Genomic DNA, 20,204 nt, shown 5'->3' with positions numbered 1-20,204 from the left:
GCTTTTTCGATACAGAATTTTTGCCCTACAACTTTCACATTTAATTAATTTTAATACTTTTCTGGCAATGAAACCAGATATATATGTTCTGATATTTCTTTCTATTTTTTTAATAATATTTAATAAAACGTGTAGGAACTGTTATGGAAGTTATGGATGATAATGTGAAGGCTGTTGTAGTTACCACGTTGCTTGTAAAAAAATCTCGTAAGTTATCCAAATCTCCTTCTGAACATCCTCTTCACAGTTGGCTCCTGGTGATCTTTGAGAGAAAAAATTGTTGATAATGAGGCTTTTGAATGCGGAGACGAAATGATCAGGTATCGATGAAATTCTCTAATCCCATAGCTTCTAATATTTCCAAAAAAAAAAAAATTGTGAACTATCCTGCTGAAATGGCCTAATCATTATGAATTTTGTCTTCTGTAGTACTATGTAACATAAGTGTGCTAACATAATTTATCGAGTAACATTAACTGCAGTATCTGACATCTAGATTTTATAAAATAAAAATTATAAAAATGAACAAAATAATAAAAAGATATTACACACCCTTACTTGTACTTTTTGGCGCTGTATGACTCCTGACTGCCTGGAGTTAAAACATGTTTCTCTATTTCTATATGATCTATATAGAGACATATTATAATTTTAAGTATTGATGTATCTGTTTTGAAAAAAATTATACTTTTTGCACTATTTAGGCTGCAACTGGGAACTGTATCTTTGTTAAACAGTGGTCTGCCACATTTGGGTCTATAATCTTCTGCTGTAAAATGCAAAGAGTAAACATTTATAGGCATATATAAATACTGCTGAGAGAGCCCCATAAGTTTATCATTGTTTACCTTATCAAGCCATTTCTGGCTTACAGCGAAACTCTTGGTAAAAGGATGCATTTTGTTAGAACCACAAAATATTGAAATATTAAAACATTGACATGAAAAATAAAACATTGAAATAGAGTCATAGAGTAATAGAGATGCAACTCAATAGGGGACTCTGGCGCAAAGTTTTGCTTTGCCCAACGTCCAGAGGGCGCATAATTGACCACTCAAATGATTTAAATTTAATAATAATTAATTTAAATATCCATTATATTAAGGAAAATATTTTACTGTGAAGACATTTGATTGGCTCATTAGTAATGTTTGGCACGCGACAGCCTGACGTGATGTTTAATTGACCAATGAAATTTAAATAAAAACAATTTTTTTTCTGAAATAAATTTATTAAATAAAATTCAATTAAATATAAATATATCTATAAAATATAATTATGTATATATATATATATATATATATATATATATATATAAAACTATAAGCAAACAACTTTAGTGCATTGCAAATCAAAATTATCTCTTCCGTCTTTCCTTTTTCATATTTTGTTTAGTGCCATCAATTTAATAGGATCTATCATAGTTCTGTCTTTTTGTTTTCTTATACTGAAAGCAAACTTTGAGTCTTTCCCTCTAATGTTCTGTCCACCTGTTATACTCAAAAGTATATATAGCACACCATGTTAGTACTTTTAATATTTTATCCGAAAGATCATTATGGAATGTACAATTGAAGGTTTTTTTTAAAAAACATTTGACAAAAATTTTGTTATATTATCAACGTGGCAAAATTGTTGAATAATATGAGACAGCTCGAAGACCTACTGACAGTATAATAAAACAATTTTGTTGGAGTCTAGGGCACGAGATATTGTCTTACCTCTATAGAATTAGTCTCAATTTGTGGGTCTACTTTATTTATTTATAATTGTATGTAAACAAAAATCACTTAATTTCTTTTTTCAAAAGTTTTACTAAATAACCTGAGATGTACCTTACTGTACCAACTGTACAACGTAAGACTTGATTGCTCTTATAAGGAACATCTGGACTGAAGTTATAGAGTCAAATAATTAACGGTAAGAATGAGCAGAAAGGGGGATACTGGATGAATAAATACAAACTTTATCATTACCTTCTGGAGTTTATTCAAATGTCGATATTACTTGCTTCGAACACCCTAGTTGTGGGCCTGGAACGATGGAAATAGGCACTACAAACATAGTAAGACAGTTTAGAAATTAATGGTAAAAATTATGAACAGAAATGTGACTGACTCCTTCAATTTACCTTCTATGTCAGTTTGATTTTGATCCACTTCCATTTGTACATATTCTGGGCTCGTAGTATTATTTTCACCATCACTAAATTCTTCATAAGTACTTAAACGAAAGTTTAAATGTATCACAATAATGTGAGATGGTAACGATCTTAAAAATTGTGTTTCATGTTTAACCCAACTAGTTTAAAATTTTTAATGTTTACTAATTTCTTAAAGATCGCCGGGTACTTTTTTAACGGGAAACGATGATGCATTTCCTCACTATCTGTGCATCCGGGCACACAGCACTTCCTAGAACGAGAATGCATTTCAACTACCAACTTGTATATACTAATAAAATAAAATTATAATTTAAGGTATAAACGTTATAAAAAGCTAACCACACTGTTCTCTACATAGGACACTTCGAAAATGGTGTACAAAATAAACAAACCATAGAACGAAATGAACCAATCAGAGTCCGTCGCGGTTCTTAGCATAGCGAATAAAACAAGTAATATGTCAAAGGTAGCGACATCTGCATGTTGTCTCTATTTCTCTATGAATAGAGTCTCTATATGTTGTGGTTAGAAAATTCACTTGACAAACGCTCACGTTATATTTTATGACATTTATAATTCAAATCGAAAGAAAGAAATCTGTAATCTTTTTATCGGCGGCCCTCTGGCGGTGAGGCAGTACACAGAGAACATGGTTACGGGTATGCACATTTAAGTTTCCATTCTATATTTCAATGTTTTGTGGTTAGACACAATAAATGACATTGACAAGGATATACATGGAATTGATAAAGAACATTAAAATTATCACCCTGTCTTTCATGGCAATGAAAGTTACCATATAGAATTTTAAGGAGACTATTTTAAGTATAATTTAATTTTTTTGACAAAAAATAAATGGATAAAAAACCTTTACTTTGGAATTCTTCCATTATAATAATTTTCATGCCAATATAGGGTTTTATATTTAATACATTCTCGGTAGCGATATAATTGATGATATATAAAAATAGGCGGGTATGAGTTGCACAATCAAGGAGGTGGTTTATAATACTAACAATTCCAACTATTTTCAATATATCAAAGGAGCGGCCCTGTTGAAATGATATCATTTTTTATGATATTGATCTCTTTTAAGGTTTAACTAGGTTGATTAAAAAAAATACGCGAAATGGATTACTATTATACAGAGGAAAAAAAGTAATTATATTTTCATTGTATATCAGTTTCATAAATGTTGTGGTCATTACTTCCTGAAAACAAAATGATATTTTAAAATCACAATTTTGTTTTAAATTCGCAAATTTGCAGTGATTTTTATGTAATTGGTTTTTGTATCTTCAAAGCATATCGTAGATTAAGACTTTTGATTTGATAATTGTTTCGGTATTTTTTTTAGTCAGTTTTAACGTGATTATGAAGGGACTCAGTTATCCTTCAGAGTCCTCTCACTTTTGTGTTTTTATAACGAGGTGTATTAACATAGCGTTTTTCAGAAATCGTTTTTATTTATCATTATGACGAACAATTTTGATGCAACATACTGCCAAGAGTCAGCATTCCTGACTTATCTGCACACATTTTAGGAAATTTAGAAGTTCACCATTCACTCCATGCTAAATATAACTGTAAAAAACATGTCATGTAAAACATATACACAAATAATAAATGGGTCTGCATCGTAACAGAGTGATCATGCAACCACTACACATTATAGGATGTAATTAAACTAAAAGTGCAAAAGGTCATCGATTGATGTTTGTGTGAAAGGACGATGATTCACGTCCAGTCCAATTATTTACGTCTGCAATGCTGCTATTCATCTATATGGTATTTCAGCGATCGCATCGGTCGCGGTGTTAGCAATAAGTTATAAATATGGTTTTTATGTGCGGCAACAATTTAAATTATGCCATTAAATTCGTGAGATTACTGATTATATTAATTGTACGCCAAGAAACGTACACGAAAAAAAAAATGAGAAAAAACTACTATGCCATCAGGACGCCATCATATGACTTAATTAAAATAATTCGAGACAAATCGTTCGTAAGAAAATAACAAAAGAAGATAAGGTAAAGGTAACATAACGAAATCAAGAGGGCCATAATTGGAATGCATAAAATATGTTAATGTATGTGCAGGAAATGTCGTCGAATTTAAATTAAGCGAAATGAGGAAGACAGTGAACGATGTCGAATATAATTTAAAGGATAAAATATTCAGTTAAAAGTATTAAGGCGTTTCGAATTTTGAAACTTTATTCAGTTAGCAAATAACACTTGGACAGGGAGTGTGTCGATTATTCTATATTTTTATAGAATGGCGAACTTTCGTTTTCAAAATGTGCATTTATATGAGTTATTCATTTTTAGAACGAAATACTTTTTATGTTGGAAGAAAAACCTCATTACTTTCGTGTTTTTTATTTTATATTTTACAAGAATTTAACAATTTAATTGACGTATTTCATCAGGGGGTCTGATATTTATTATCTATATTTAGCTCGTCATCGGAATTAATGAGATCATATGAAAAATCTTCAAGTCAGATCATGTAGCTAATTTTCGTGTTGGGGTTGTTTTTTTGCAGATATACACCTATATATCCACATAATATACGATGAACACCAAATGCAACCACAGGTGATAACACTTCATAAATTCAAGCTGATAACAAACCCCACAGCTAGTAAAAGGCCCAACTTTTTAAAATTTTGTAGAAAATAAATAAATAGGAAAATGTGTTTCGTCAGTCTGTAGCCCAAAATTTAATGTAGTAACCGTTTTATGTGTCCCTAGTTTAGAGCAACATGATCTCGGTTATTGATACATACTGAGAAATATCTATTGTCATTCATCAGTATGACAACGCCCGCCCAGATGTTGCAAAGCCGATGAAAACATAGTTGGAATAGTTGAGAAGTGCTACCCCACCCGCCCTATTCTCCAGACTTTGCACCTTCTGATTACTACTTATTCCGACATATAAGTCCTGATCTGTATGGGCAGCGCTTTACTTCTTACGAACATAGCAAAATAGTGGGTCGATTCGTGGATAGGCTCAAAAGATACATTGTTCTTTCGATATAGAATATTTACATTGCCTGAATGTTTCAACAACTCAAATGTCTCTCATAATTTATATTTCTATGTTGTAACTTTTCTTTTGATATACAATTTTAGGTATTATTTCCTATTTTATTTTACAATTTATTTTATTTTGATGTATGCTCATGTTATGTTATTACTCCAACAGTTGTGTGAAATGACCATTGAATGAAACTTTTGGAAACGACGAGCATAGAATAAATATTTAAATCAAAAACCTAATTTATTTTAGGAAGGCGGATAACGATTACTGGGTATATTTTCATGTAGACAGTATTTGTTTTCGTTAAAAAGAAAATGCCTAATTTAACATCAATTACGTCGCCACGTACCACGATCATTAAGCTAAATAACATTACGGCGAACCAGAGCAGAAACTTTTATTTAACTTGGTAAATTGTATTGAAAACGCCTTTTATTGTTAATGTTGCTTTTTTTTTATCTTCCGGTTACACGTTGTTAGATGAAAAATTTGAAATGCTAAATGATTATAAAAATGAAAGTGAGAATTAATTCGAAACTCCCATCGATGCGATTATTTTTATATAATATTTTAAAGGTCAGTTATCTAACTGTTTATATTTTGGTCGGTACCTGTGTTCTTTCTTGGTTTTAAGAGTATTATGCTATCAGGGACACAAAAAGCGTTTTGTATGAAATACAATAAAAAAGCTGGGTATTGCTAAATATTATACTACACTTTGATGGTTAATATGTTTTCATTTTTTAAAATAAATGAACCACTGTGAAACTGTTATTTTTTATTTCAATTTATATTTTTATTCAATAACACTCAATTGAATTAAACCGAAAAAGTAAGCATTTATTTTTGGTTCGAAATTACATTTATTCGAAAGATGATAAAAATATACTATTAGGACTGCAGCAAAATAGGTATAATCAAAAGTAAAACTTAATGAGTGATATACAATATTATTATTACAAAGCCATTATTTTTAAGTTTTATTAATTTTTTTTATTCAACAATATTTATGTAGATATCTGTAGTGAACTTAATATTGCACACTAATGCTAAACTTTTTTCCATTAAAAGTTTTTCACGAAGAAAAAAACGCGTTAAACAAAATGCAGTTCTGATCAGATCCAAAATTAATTCAGAAGATAGACCCAGTTTGAACTAAGAGTAGATAGATTGGTTTGTTAGTTAATTTTAAAGCCTGTTTGGTGGTGGGACTAATGGGATTGTACTAAAATATCAAATAGATTCAGAAGGAAATCAAAAGGATATACGAAAATATCCAAGATTTCGCCTTAAAATATGAAATAAGGTTCCTAAATCACATCAACGTGGAAGCGGTATAGCTACTGGGCAACCCTCAGGAAGTCGGTGTTACTCTTAACTGAATGTTGGCGTATTTATCCCGCATTATTCTTACTTGTGTATTGATGCAAGTATAACAAAACAATAGTAATACATTAATTTGTAAATTAAGATTGTATTAAGCATATCCAATGTGAGATGCTATAGTTGCGGGAAATTCACGAAGTTATTCTCAAATGTTATGCAATTGAATAAAAACAACACAACTCCAATCACTGGGTATGAATTAAGCTCCTGAATAATTTTGTTTCGCTATTAAGGTTCTCCAGTCTTAAAATTATGAACTTACTTAAAATTTGCATACAACAAAAACTAATTATGAAAATAAGAAAAGAAAAAAATTAAAAATAACGAATGAACAAACTGGAATCACGCTTATCGACGAACAGGACAACCAGGAAGCATAAAAAACAAAGAATGGAATGAAGATCGCCAACCCGCCTGACTTCTTTTTCTACCATTACCTGCTACTCCGGTAAAGCAAAGCGCTGTTGCCGGACCTCCGCGTATAATTACCGACACGAAGCATCTGTTCGAGCCTACTGCGATTGTGGCGTATTAAATTGTCAACCTCACGGGATTTATTTAAACAAGAGCCTGTGGTTTGTCGGCATGTAAATGGTACTGATGTCTTATGTAATTTTCTTTTTGTTATCTCGTCCGTATTTAAGTGATACTCATATGCATATATTGCAGCAGAAGTTCCTGGTTTCATCTATAGATGGCACTTTAAAAATAAAATGAAAATATCCTATATTACTAGCATCAATTTTTAATATCTTTTAGAATTTCAAGGTATCATACATTAGGTTAAAGGGGAGTTAATGTCTTTAAACGGATTTTTTAAATAGTTCTTAGATCAGTGTTTTATTATATTTTACGTAGCGATCAAAAATTATTATTTTGGGGACATTGTGACCAAAAAATAATAAAACTTTTTAAAGAAAACGCATACTACTGATTTAAAGAAGCACAAACATAAATTTACGACCATGCCCCAGCAGGATTCGAACCCGCGGCTATCGCAACAGTAGGACAGTCCTTCGCCTTCACCACTGCGCCACCAAGCCGGCGTTAGTATCTTTTGATAATTGTAGTACATTTAAAAAAATTGTGTTAGGGCTGACGTCTATATGTATAAATTGATATTTCCCCTTCCTTTGTTTAAATTTTTAAATAGTTCAGTAACTTTTCAGTCGTTGTTTCGTGTGAACCAGTTCATTAAGATATACAGTTGTTTCTATACAATATTGTTCGCGCAAAACTTGATGGAGTGGCGTTTGTTCCCATGACCTTTGACGCGCCTTTTCGTTCGCGCCGAACTATATAAATAAATATCTAATTAAATGAAACCGTGCAAGAAAACGGAATAGTATCTCACAAAAACTGCCTTTCCAACGTCGGTGCGCACCTGAATGCTTAAAATTATGGACGCATGGACGTTCTTGCATCTCGAAGTTGTTACACGCCTCGAAAAATGAATGGGTCCGGTGCCCTCTGGTTGTTCGCACATTGCAAACATAATATCTTCATTAACTATCAATTCCTCAACGTATGTACTGAATGGTGGTGACTGTCAGGTGGCATTTTTTTTTTAATTTCAAAATTTATCTTGATTCTTCGTCACCTATCGTTCCCGAAGAAAATATCTATTTCTACCAATCGAACATCGTAGGAATGCTGAAAAAATATGGATATATAGATATTTATTTGTGTGATTGAAAATGGATAAAATGGAATTTCGGGTGTTGATAAAATATTGCTTTTTGAAGGGAAAAAATACAGTTGAAGCAAAAACTTGGCTTGATGCCGAGTTTCCGGACACTGCCCCATGAAAATCAGCCATCAAGGTATGCTATGTTTAGACGTGGTGAAATGAGCACCAAAGACGGTGAACGCAGTGGACGCCCAAAATAGGTTGCTACCTACGAAAACATTTAAAAAATCCACAAAATGATTTTGAATGACCGTAAATTGAAATTGAATGAAATAGCAGACACTGAAAGATATCAACTGAACGTGTACATCATATCATTCAAGAATATTTGGGTATGGGAAAGCTCTGTGCAAAGTGGGTGCCGCGCGAGCTCACTTTTGACCAAAAACAACGACGAGTTGATGATTCGGAGCACTGCTTGAAGGTGATGAAGCTTAATAAACCCGAGTTTTTGTGTCGATATGTGACAATGGATGAAACATGGCTCCATCATTTCACTCCGAAGTCCAATCAAAGTCAGTCTTAAAGGGGATTATGTTGAATAAACTAATTTTGTCAAAAAAATGTGTTTTACTATGATAGGCCAGGAACTTTTCAATTGACCTGTTAACTGAAGTTATCGGTAAAATTGAATATATTATGTTTTATAAATGCTATTATTAGAATATCGTTTTTCAGAATCATTTTACGTAATATAATTATATAATTCTACTAGCGTACAAATCTAAATTTGATTTGTTCTCTTTTATTCTTGTAACTATTTATTAAACAACAAATTAAAATAATAAAATGGAATTTAAGTAAATCGAGATACTGACCAAAAAAACACATTTCTTTGTTGATGGCTAATAAAAAAAACAACAATCTTTTTTTGACACTTGCTCGGATTCAACAACAATTCAGCTCATTTTTTTTTGTTATTTCTCATTGATTAAGCAGCTGAATTATTTCAAAATGTAGAGTAGTATGGTTGTCCAACGATTAAGTTATATTAAATATTACTTTCACGCCAATATCGTTACAATTACTAGAAAACTCATCGTTGGGTCTATTGTTGAGGTGCCGGTGACCGTATATACCGTCAATTGTCTTATAGTTATAGGTTAACAGTAACAAATTGTTACGAGCCCTAAATGTGTTAATACCTAATTTGCCTGTTTTTAATTAAACCATGTTGGTTGTTTGCATTTTTGCATCTACTAATTTTATTTAATGTGTAATTTGTAGCTTATAGACAGCATGAACAAAGATGCTAACATATAATCAAATATTATTCCGAAATTGATATTTTCTGTGATAAATTATTGCGTTAAAAGGTCATTTTACCAGAAACATTAGTTGTATCGCGGCGTAATGTATGCATTTAAACAATGAGAGTACTTTCTATGTGCTTCATTGTTCAGTTCCCATAACAAGACATATTTTTTACATGCGAGAATGGATTACATACATCATCATTTAATTAATGAGGTAAATGGTTCTGTTATGAATACATTATGTTGTCAAAACAATTGACCGATAAATTGTAAATGTTAAACAATATTGTTGTTTAATTTCCATTTAGCATGCTATTTTATTGTCAAATAATATCTAATAAATTAGTCTCAGTTCCTAGACGGACACCTGTCTCTGTACAGGAGCTAAAACTATATCCAGGTTTCCCAAATAAAATTATATGTTGTTTTACATTTTTTTGGTTTGGTAGATGTTATTTTGGACAGTACGTGCTTCAAACCGGGAATATAAGCATTGGATGCATTGCATTAGTCAAGCTTGATGGAACACATGTTTGGTAGCTTTTGTTTTATTTTATAATCTATGATATAATTCGCTTCGATGCTAATGGTATGTTAAAATAGAATTTGGTTCATTGATTTTTGGAGCATAAAAATATTTCAAGTGACAAAATGAGGTCGGTTAATAGATCGAATAGATTGACATGATCAATGAATTGACACGTCATACTAGGAGTAAATTGTTGTTTTAGCTGTGTTTAATTTTGACTGAATACCTTGTCTTTTTAAATATATATCTATTATTCAAAGGATGGAAGTAATTTCCATAGTCTTACATTCTATGATTTTTTCAGTTTAATGATTCAAGCAGCATTTAGCTCTTTTTCTTAAGCGTTTTTACACTCAAAAGCGTGACGTTCCAACCTTTATTTGTTACAACATTTAATGCAGCAAAATAAGATTGATATTAGAAACATGCGATTTAAATACTATCTGTAATATATTACATTGTCTTAAGAGTATTAAATTTCCCTTACAGTATAGAACCATTAATATTTGCTTAGTTGGGTGACATGTAGTGCCATCATTTATATGTTTACTCGCGATTTTGGCACTGTTAAAACTAATATTGTTTCTTAATTAATCTTACTTGCTTATAATTTGCATTAGGTTATTAATTATTAAGAGGTTTTGCCTACTGTCAGTTTTTTATTGAGTCAAAAAGTATTTTTATTCTAATATAATTTATCTATAAATTCATTTTACAACTATTACTAGCACTAATCACGAGTGAAACTGAGGATTTAGATTAGAAACTAGTATGTGTTAATAATTTTATGTCATGTTTGTAAAATGTTAGGTATTTTATAAGGTGATCTGTATAACTGTCAGAATCATCTGCAAATTAAGGTATTGTATCTTATACAATTTATGGGCACAAGGTACAAGATAAGTTTAAGTCTTGCTGAGAACTTTCGCACACATAGGTCGTACGCAGAACCCTTTAAAGTACTGCTTAATATATCCAACACTGCCTGAGTACCATTATTCAGTGGCTTCATCCAAAAATGTGTTTTAATAAACGTTTGAAAACCATAAATATGTTAGGACTAATAATAATAATCTGTAAGTAAATATAAACCCAAATAGATCCTAAAACTGATCTACGTTTGCCAAAAATATTATGACATACGTTTGTTACAGCATATAATGTACGTTTGCCAAAAATATTTTACATAATTTTCCTTTGTATACTAGTTGTTCAGTATGTTTGTAGAGCACCATGTGTTTGTCAGTAATAGAATTAAAAACTCGACATTTTTATTTCAATAATAAACATTTTCATTTATACTGAGTATTGTAGAATGGAACTATAAAGAATCCAGCTGCTTTGGCACGTGTTACGCTGCATATTTTTGTTGTGTGTAAAGAGAGCTGACACAAGTTTTTGTATTTGTTAACAGATACCTGACTAGCCTCTCAGCTGCGAATAATATAGTAAAACAAATTTCGCTGTCGCATTATTAGATTAGAAATTATTTTTCCCGTCTGATTACTGTGACGTGAACCTTTTATTTTCCATATGATGCGAGCGTGACTATAATTAGATCTTATCTAGAGATATGATCGTCATAACTGCTACGGTAAGCGTGAATGGATTTAAAGGGATCATTTATATAACCTGCCTAAATGCGATCAATATACCAAGTATGTTTGCGGTACACCTAAATTAAAGTTTTAGCGATGTTCATGAGAGCTTAACATATCGATGGTCATTGTCAGTGTTGTCAGTTATTGTCATTCTTGCTACAAAATTGCAGTTTTCTTGCCAATGTATTAATGCCAAGTTGACATATTTGGTATTCAGTTAAGGAATCTTACATTCTTTGATAAATTATTTAACAATGTTGGTATGGCGCGGTATTCTTTACAAATTTTGATGTAATGAGGACCGTTACTATAAAATTTGAGAATAATCAAATTGAAATTAGGCTTTTCATGCTTTATATAGGATATAGGATAATTGTATCACGATCTTGAGATGTGTAAGGGATTAGTTTATCTAAAATTACATATTATATCTGAAATGTTCTGTATTACTTAGTGGATGTCATCAGTTCAGGTCTAATGGAACTTGATGATTTTATAGTATATTGGTTGTATGTTTCTTTCAGTTACCTATTCCTATTTTAATGCGCAAAACTTTAATATTAACATGATTATCTTAAAATTGTTCGGATCGAATATAATAGATTATTCGAAAAATTCACTTAATCATTAGTAACGTTTAAATTTATTGACATTACTTTGTCATATTAAACAATGGTTATTTTCATAATTGATACATCACGTTAGATCAAAGAGATTTGATTGACTTTGAAATCAATTGGATATAAGTTATCCAAGATTTTGACTTGACGCACCAAACCACATGTATAGTGCACGAGTATTACTGTTAACTTTACCTTAAGTAGTCTAATTTAATTTAACTTTGGGAAATATATACTGATGTATTTGTCTCGCACTCATTTTGCAGATTGTACTATGCGTATATAATAGAAGATGTATTAAAAAATAATGATTAAACAATGTATTGTATATTGTCTTTTTCTATAATTTAGGAATAAGTCAAAAGTAGATGAAATTATGTAATACTGAAGTTTTCTCACATGCAATATAAAATTGAGATTTAAGAAAATTGTATATATGTAATGGTATAAAATATCTACTGTAATGGTATGTTTTGAATAACCTAAAGGTACTGTTAATATGTTAACGAATAGGTAATAGTGCTGGTACCGTTCTATTACCAATATATTTTCTAATAAACACACGAACCCATGGAATCGTCGACGCAAGTGGTACTACCGAGCCGGTCGCAAAGGTTTATGGTGAAAAACGCTCCGGTACCTGCTCGACGCTAACGGTACCACCGCGATTGCATGCCTGATAGAGCGATAGAAAAACATTATTGGGTCGCACCAAGAGCCAATGGTAGTACCCCGAGAGCCCCGGGTACTGTTAATTGCGGGTCAAGAGTTTCATGTTCACGATTTTTTTCCTGCCGTTCATCGGTTCGCGGGCGCGCGTTCTGGTACTTTGCGTGAAGTGAAAGGAATCTGTCATTGAAAATCGTACCTCGATAGCCAGTACTCGGTGCACCCTGCAGATCGGCCGAGATAATGATTGGGCTCCAGTCTCGATAATGTCGTTTCTAATTATCCGTACGAACAAGTTGCTTTTTAATCGCCCCATTTAACAAATTATAGCTTTATTTTGACATAGAATCTTTTAGACGTACATAATATTAAAAAAAAAAACAAAAATATATAAAGGTATTTCAACACATCACTATACATTGTATATATCCTGGATGTGTCAATATCAAAGACAGTTGTACAAACTTAGTAGAATTTTAAATATACCATTAATAAACATAATAAACATAATTAAATAAAGACATAACCAAATAAAAATAGACTGATACAATTACCATGCACAAAAAATTAAATGAAGTTGAATCAGTACATAACACAATATCTAAACTCGTTGAGGTTGTCTCTAACTAAAAAAAAAAACAATTTTACAATGTTTTCATTCATTCATTCCAGTACTCCTCTAACTTTTCTATGCCCTTTTGAGTAACTATTTATGCAGTATTCACTGAGGAGCGTTTTGTTGTATAATAGTATACCAGTGATTCATCCATTATCAGATATCGACGTAAGAATTTTTTTTTTTTGAACCTGTACTCTGACTTCGAAAACAATTTACACATGCTCAAATTTTCGTACACTTCTAAAAGATATTTTTGTGGATTTTTGAAATGTTTTCCGAGAAAAGTTGGACAACTAAAGCTTTTAGCATAATTGTATGACAATATGGCCTCTATGGTATTTGTATGATAGCGTTTACAGCTAAGCTTAATTTATACGGCTGTTTGGCATTAAGAGTATCTTCCCTAGCAGAACGATGTTCAATTAATATGTGAAAATCTTTTTTATCGATTGTTACATAAACTAAAACTAGTCTAATTAATTATAATACGTATAGATCAACAAATTAGAGCTAGCATGCATCAGTGTATTCGTCATTTTTGTTGAATGTTATTACATTATAACATTTTGTACTTATTGTTTTGGGTATATCTTTCGTTATTAATTATCATGAAACTAGTTTACTATAAGATTCAATTTTACCTTGATCTTTAACCTTTCTGTTTTGTCTTTATATTTTTGTATTTATCGTACCCTTGTGAGTTATATTAACTATAATTTTGACATACGAGCATTGTTTATTACTGTTCGTAAATATATTCATCACTTTTTAAAGGATTATTTTTTTATTTATTTCAAATGAACTTAATAAGTTCGATGTTCCATTTATATGATATTTAACGAGATAAAAAACATATCTCGTAGAATTTCAAGCCAATGATTGGAATTCTTTGGAGCTCCGAGTTTGGTGCGTATTGTTAAAATATTATGTAATTCTACAATGAACTTATCTCTTTCAGGGTTCCTTTCTAACCATAAAATGTGATTCAAAACTTTAAGTACGGTTTTTGGTTCAAGGCGATTTTCCGCTGATTATGAGATGTTTATGTAATAGTGGTGGTTGTAGTTCCAAACTGATAACAATCACATTGTTTTAAGTTCGAACAATTAGTGATACCGAGGAAGCTAAAAAGTAATTTTATTATATATACTGCGAAACACATGGATATGGAGATATTGTTGATGTTGTTGTCGATACAGATAAGGAAGGATTTTATTTAGGTATATTGAACGTAATTAAATTGTAGGTAGGAAGTTTAATGTTTAGTTTTAGCGGCGGGGATGAAATTACAAAAAGTGACATAAAGTAAAAAATAAAGCATTAATATACTAAAGAATTCATCCTCGAATTATTAACTTCTCGACATAATTTTGTATTTTTTCCATTCAACCTGAAATATATTTAATGAAAATAATATAAGCTGTCACTCATAAACTTCCCCGATTTATCAGTTTGGGCCTCAAATGTTCAGTTTATCGCAAATTTTACGACGAACCCGCTATCTTCTGTGTATTTTGAGATCTGATAATCAGTGTCAAATCTTTCTTTTCTTTAAACATCAATAGGATTATTAGTTATTTATTATATGAAAACTTTTGAGTTTTTTCATATTTTGAAAGCTCAATCTATTAAGAATAATCCCTTAACGGAATTTTTCTAAATTTAAATTATTTTCCGAGATATAGCTGTTTTACTGACGCGGCATCTAAAAACGAAACCTTCAATGCGCTTTTATTGAAACTACTTTTTCGAGACCGATTTACTTGAAGGCATGAGCCCTTGAACCATAAAATGTGTACGCGTGATCATTCCATTATGACATCTAATCACATTCCAAGGTAATTAAACAATACATGTTTTAAAAAAGGTAGTCGAGAAAACACGAGAAGAAATCGGATGCTCTGAATAACACATATAAGCATTTTAAGATTGGCGATTTAAAAATATCAAATCCGTATATGAGCGTATCAATTCATGTAAATATGCGATGAATGAAAATAAAAGACAAAACAAAAGCCGAAGATCACCGATAATATTAAATATTACTTTAATTATATATCATAATATATAAAATTACTATTAGATTACAAATACTGATGTTTTGGATTGTTAGTTAAAATAAGTTTTGTAAGCTTGTTGAACTTTGTGAACATTTTATTTTCTTTATATGATATTTAATTTTTTAAGTAATTATTTATTTATTTATATATTTACTTATTCATTATTAAGAAAATTAATAATTGTAGAGTATCCCTTTAATAAAGAAGATAATGAACAACCGGATAATGAGGAAACTACCGGTCCTTCTAATCTTCTAATTTACATGTGCTTCATTCTAATAATATAACGTCTAAATTATCCATTAAAATAGCCAATGCACGTAATTAAAATTTACGTCAGCACATCGCAATATTGTCGCATTAACTTAGAATTTTGGTTTATAACGTTTGCCGGTTTATAACATCTTATTAGTGTTATTAATGTTTTGAACAAATTTGAATTTTGTAGACAACTGATTCGGTTACATACTCAGAGTTTAAAAATAATTTAACATTTTTACAAACTGGATTTGGCAGTATAATCGATCATCATCTATAAAGTGTATTGGCTGAAGAACTATATATTATAGCATAATGTAAGGTTGTTAAGATTATTAATTTTTCTTATAATAAATAATTTGAAACTTCATCATTTGGATACAAAATATTGATAACTCAAAATTGAATATAAACTATACTAAGTATAATCGTTATTTATATAATTAATGTATTGCCACTGTTCTGTTGTATTTTCATCAATACACAAGCAAAATGAGTGCGGAATACTTCAATATGTATTTCCAAAGCTTCCCAAATAATGTTCACAATGTTAGAAGTGGTTATAATCCAAAGATAACAACAGTAGTCGTAATAAAAATGTTCTGACTGCTTATAAATAATAAGAAAAACCTTTATTTATTATCAGCATTTGTCGTTCCGTGCTTGTTTAACGTTCATCGTTTGGTACCTGTCACGTATTATTTTAAACGAGTGCCATATGGACGAAGCAGGAAGTATACATTTTAACACCAGTATAAAATCAGCATGATCTTTGTTGTCATTGATCTACGACCTTTACCTTTTACTTTTCTATTTTAATTCATCATATGTTTAAGTAATTTTGGCTGAGTTAATATTTTTAAAATTCTAGAGGTATTTAGATTCGCATTGTGTTGTTATTCATTTTGAAGTTTGTATTTATGTGAATTAGAAGACAATCTGTAACATGTAACGTCTGCTATAATCATCTGTAACGTTCATGCATTTCAGTTCTTTGCGCATTTTGCTGAAAATATATTATGTAATTTCCTGAGAATGAACTTATATTCTTCTTTGTACGATTTTAACTAAACATTTAATGCTATAAATTATTTAATAGTAAAAACCTACATTTAATCCAAAACGTTAAATATTGTTTTTGGTTCAAGATTATTTGGTTAATTTTCTTTATCTGTATAATTTTAGTAGAATTATTATAGTAGGACATAAGAAATAAATGGTAGTATTTTAATCAATAAAAGATATATTAACATATTAATTTATTCCAGCTATAAAAAGTCTGTATATATCATTCGCAGGTTTTCTTTATCATATATCTCACCATCGAATTTAATTATCCTGTATAAAGTAATATTTGATATTGACCTTTTATGAGATTTTTTGAGTATTGAGTAGCAATGGTAGTTTTAGTTAACATTGATCTTGACCTTTGACCTTTCCTTTTGTCTTTCTATTTTCATTCATCATTTGTTTGAAAGAATTTTTGGCAACAGTACATATCATATGCTGATATATTTTTAGAACCAAATCGGTTTTATTTAGATTTAGAGTTTATTATTATTAATAATATAATTCATGCATTTTAATTTTTTTTGAATTATACAAATTTAGGGCAAATGATGTGGCTCGATGAATGGAGGCAAAACGAAATGAAACAGGGGTGTTTACATTATATGACAGTTATTTATTGGAGTAATATAAAAATGTGGAAAATACAAAATAGATAAAAACGGATGGCAGCGGTGTTACTTAGAGACGAGGCTTGGTCAATCGATGGTGGCACGTCTAAACCAAACGATGGTTGACCACAGAATGAATGGAAATACCCTTCAATAACATCCTAGATAAACATCTCGGGGTTGCCAGCTATTCGTTATCGGGTTCTAGTTGGCGCTGCTGGCACCCCGCCCGTGTTCAACATCTGGGATTATATTTCTGGGTATTTTGTAGACCGTTATTCCACCATGTAAAATTCGACATGCCTCAAGGTCGCTACACAAATTATATATGACTGTAAATTAGTGCAAGCAGATATATCAAGTGTCCTGTTATAATCTCTAACAATTACTATATGTTATGAAGGAAATTAAAAAGTGGATCAAGTAACAGTATAGTAAATAAAAGACATTCCTGTTCAGAACAACTGTCGTTTGTAGTGTTAAGCATGTTGAGTCACATATGTAATCTTGTAGACTACAGGAAATCAAATAAGATGTCTAATTGATCATACGTATATGATTAAATGAATATTTCGATTTAGTTTAGTTATATATGATGTTTTGATTATTTATAGGCCATATTTCGTTTATGTTATCGAGAAGTAAACATTTTATGTTATAAAAAGACGGTACATTCAATTGTGTATATTCATGCACTCCCATTTGCATTTTAACAAATCAAATGTATATCTTACACATTGTCTTTCTTAATACATTGATATAATCAAATTTAACTTACTATGTGAGCTTTAAAAATTACCCTTTCTTGGTAATTTTGTTGGTATTGTGTCATTCATCATCGAGAATATTTCATATTTTAATCGTTGTTACATTTTTTTTCAATAAATTTTGATCTACTAATTTGTCCAACCATATTTGCCATTGTGACCGCATTCCAACTATAAACAATATCGTAAAAATTTAATTAAAGCATAAGCTAGCTGTTATTACACTAATAACATTATATAATTTACTCAAGTAAGTAGTTAAAAGTTGTGTTTTGTGTTCAATACGATATTTCAAATCAACGTTACATGGTTTTGATTTATTCCATTCTTATGAATATACGAAAATGAATTGACTTTTCAATTTTTCAATTTTAATTTTAAGGTTGCCAAAAATGTGTAAAAAAGTAGTGAATAACGATCCGAAGGGGATCCTCTTGATGTTGTGATAGTCGCGGGTTCGACTCCAGCTGCAGCAGGTTTGTAAATGTATGTTTGCGATTGTCCAAAAAAGCCATAGTGCTAAATCTGACAAGGAAAATTATCCACGACAATACCCAGGCTATAAGACCGAATGTCTTCTAGGGTGATCTCCAAGTTGGTCACTCGCCAGTCGATAGGTCTAATGCCGAGGACCGTTGGAGAATGTTCGGAGCCTACCTTAATAAGTCCAGCCCAGATAAACCCTAGTTGGTAAAAGGTAGACTTAAAGATATAACAAAAAAAAGAATGACATACACAATTTTTTATATTGAACTCTTGAATTTATAAATAAAAACTTCATCTTATAGAAGCTTGAACTTCCTAAATTCTGAGTTACAAACTATAGTATAGGGGGCGAGAACATTTATTAATTTATATTTGCTCGAGTTCATATTAAAGTGATATGTTATAAGGGTTTAAAAAAAGTATTGACTTTCATTTTGAACAACTCTTGTCGAAAGTCTCGAAAATAATCAATTACATAATAATTGAATAAAGTAACATTCATTTAAAACTAATTACAGATGTAATTTCAACATCATTATCATAAACTCTATAAATCTGAAATTATGATTAAAAACATTTAGTACGCTTTTGTCGTTAAGGATTATTTTTTGACTCTCAAACAATTTTGTATGCGTAGAGAAAGTAAATACATTTTAAAATTATACAATGCATACATAATTTTAATCCCAAACAGTGACATTCGACGGATACCATGTCGTTGATATCATCTGAAAAGTGGATCGACTAACTGTCTACAATATACATTTCATTCCTTGCAGAATTAATTTGACTCACCGATGAAAACATCAACATTTCTCTCGAGTTTGTTGCTTTGCGGGCTTTCCCCAATGCTAAATCGGTTTAATTTCGATTTGTCGTTCGTCGATTTCTTTGCAGTACCTGTCGCGTACCGTTCGTTTTAATTGAGAGTGCTTCAAACTCAAATGTGACTGAGTAACGGGTGATTTAAATTCATTAGTGGTCGTTCCATGTATACCGCTGAAGTAGTACGTCCGTAAAAGTAAATAAAAACATGACGTAATGTTGCCCGGGGTCTTAATTTTTATTTTTTTGCGATTGTTAGCTCATCTAAATGTCATTTATTTGCGTTATTTGTAATAAAATATGTTTGAAACTTTTGCCACTATTGGTAACGTATATATTTTTAGATGTTGAAATGTTTTTTTTTTTTATAAATTTGATTACATTTTCGTTATTAATTTTAATGCATTGATGAAATTTTTCCACAAATATACTTACTATATTAAGACCCTGATTTATCATTATTTGAAAATTCAATTAGTATAATATAGTATCTTGGTATCTTCTCCAAAGTTGCTTTGATGTGTTTATATCATATTTCCTAGCT

General features: G+C 30.7%; 1 protein-coding gene and 1 long non-coding RNA gene across 3 annotated transcripts in view; one reads left to right on the top strand and one right to left on the bottom strand.

Annotated features, from left to right (window-relative positions):
• The window catches only part of Lis-1 (LisH and WD40 domain-containing Lis-1), a 50,830-nt gene that overhangs the window by 7,211 nt on the left and 23,415 nt on the right, over window positions 1-20,204 (top strand). The window lies entirely within an intron of this gene.
• LOC143206577 (uncharacterized) lies at window positions 418-885 on the bottom strand. Its single transcript, XR_013008458.1, has 2 exons — window positions 689-885; window positions 418-628 (listed from the first exon to the last, which is right to left on the bottom strand). It is a non-coding gene; the product is annotated as an uncharacterized LOC143206577 (long non-coding RNA).

This window comes from Rhynchophorus ferrugineus, unplaced genomic scaffold (genome assembly GCF_030347505.1).
Source record: "Rhynchophorus ferrugineus isolate W39M unplaced genomic scaffold, kcgeb_rfMv2 rfM1, whole genome shotgun sequence".
In the NCBI taxonomy this organism is placed as follows: Eukaryota; Metazoa; Arthropoda; class Insecta; order Coleoptera; family Curculionidae; genus Rhynchophorus; species Rhynchophorus ferrugineus.
This window is presented reverse-complemented; position numbering and strand designations above follow the sequence as displayed.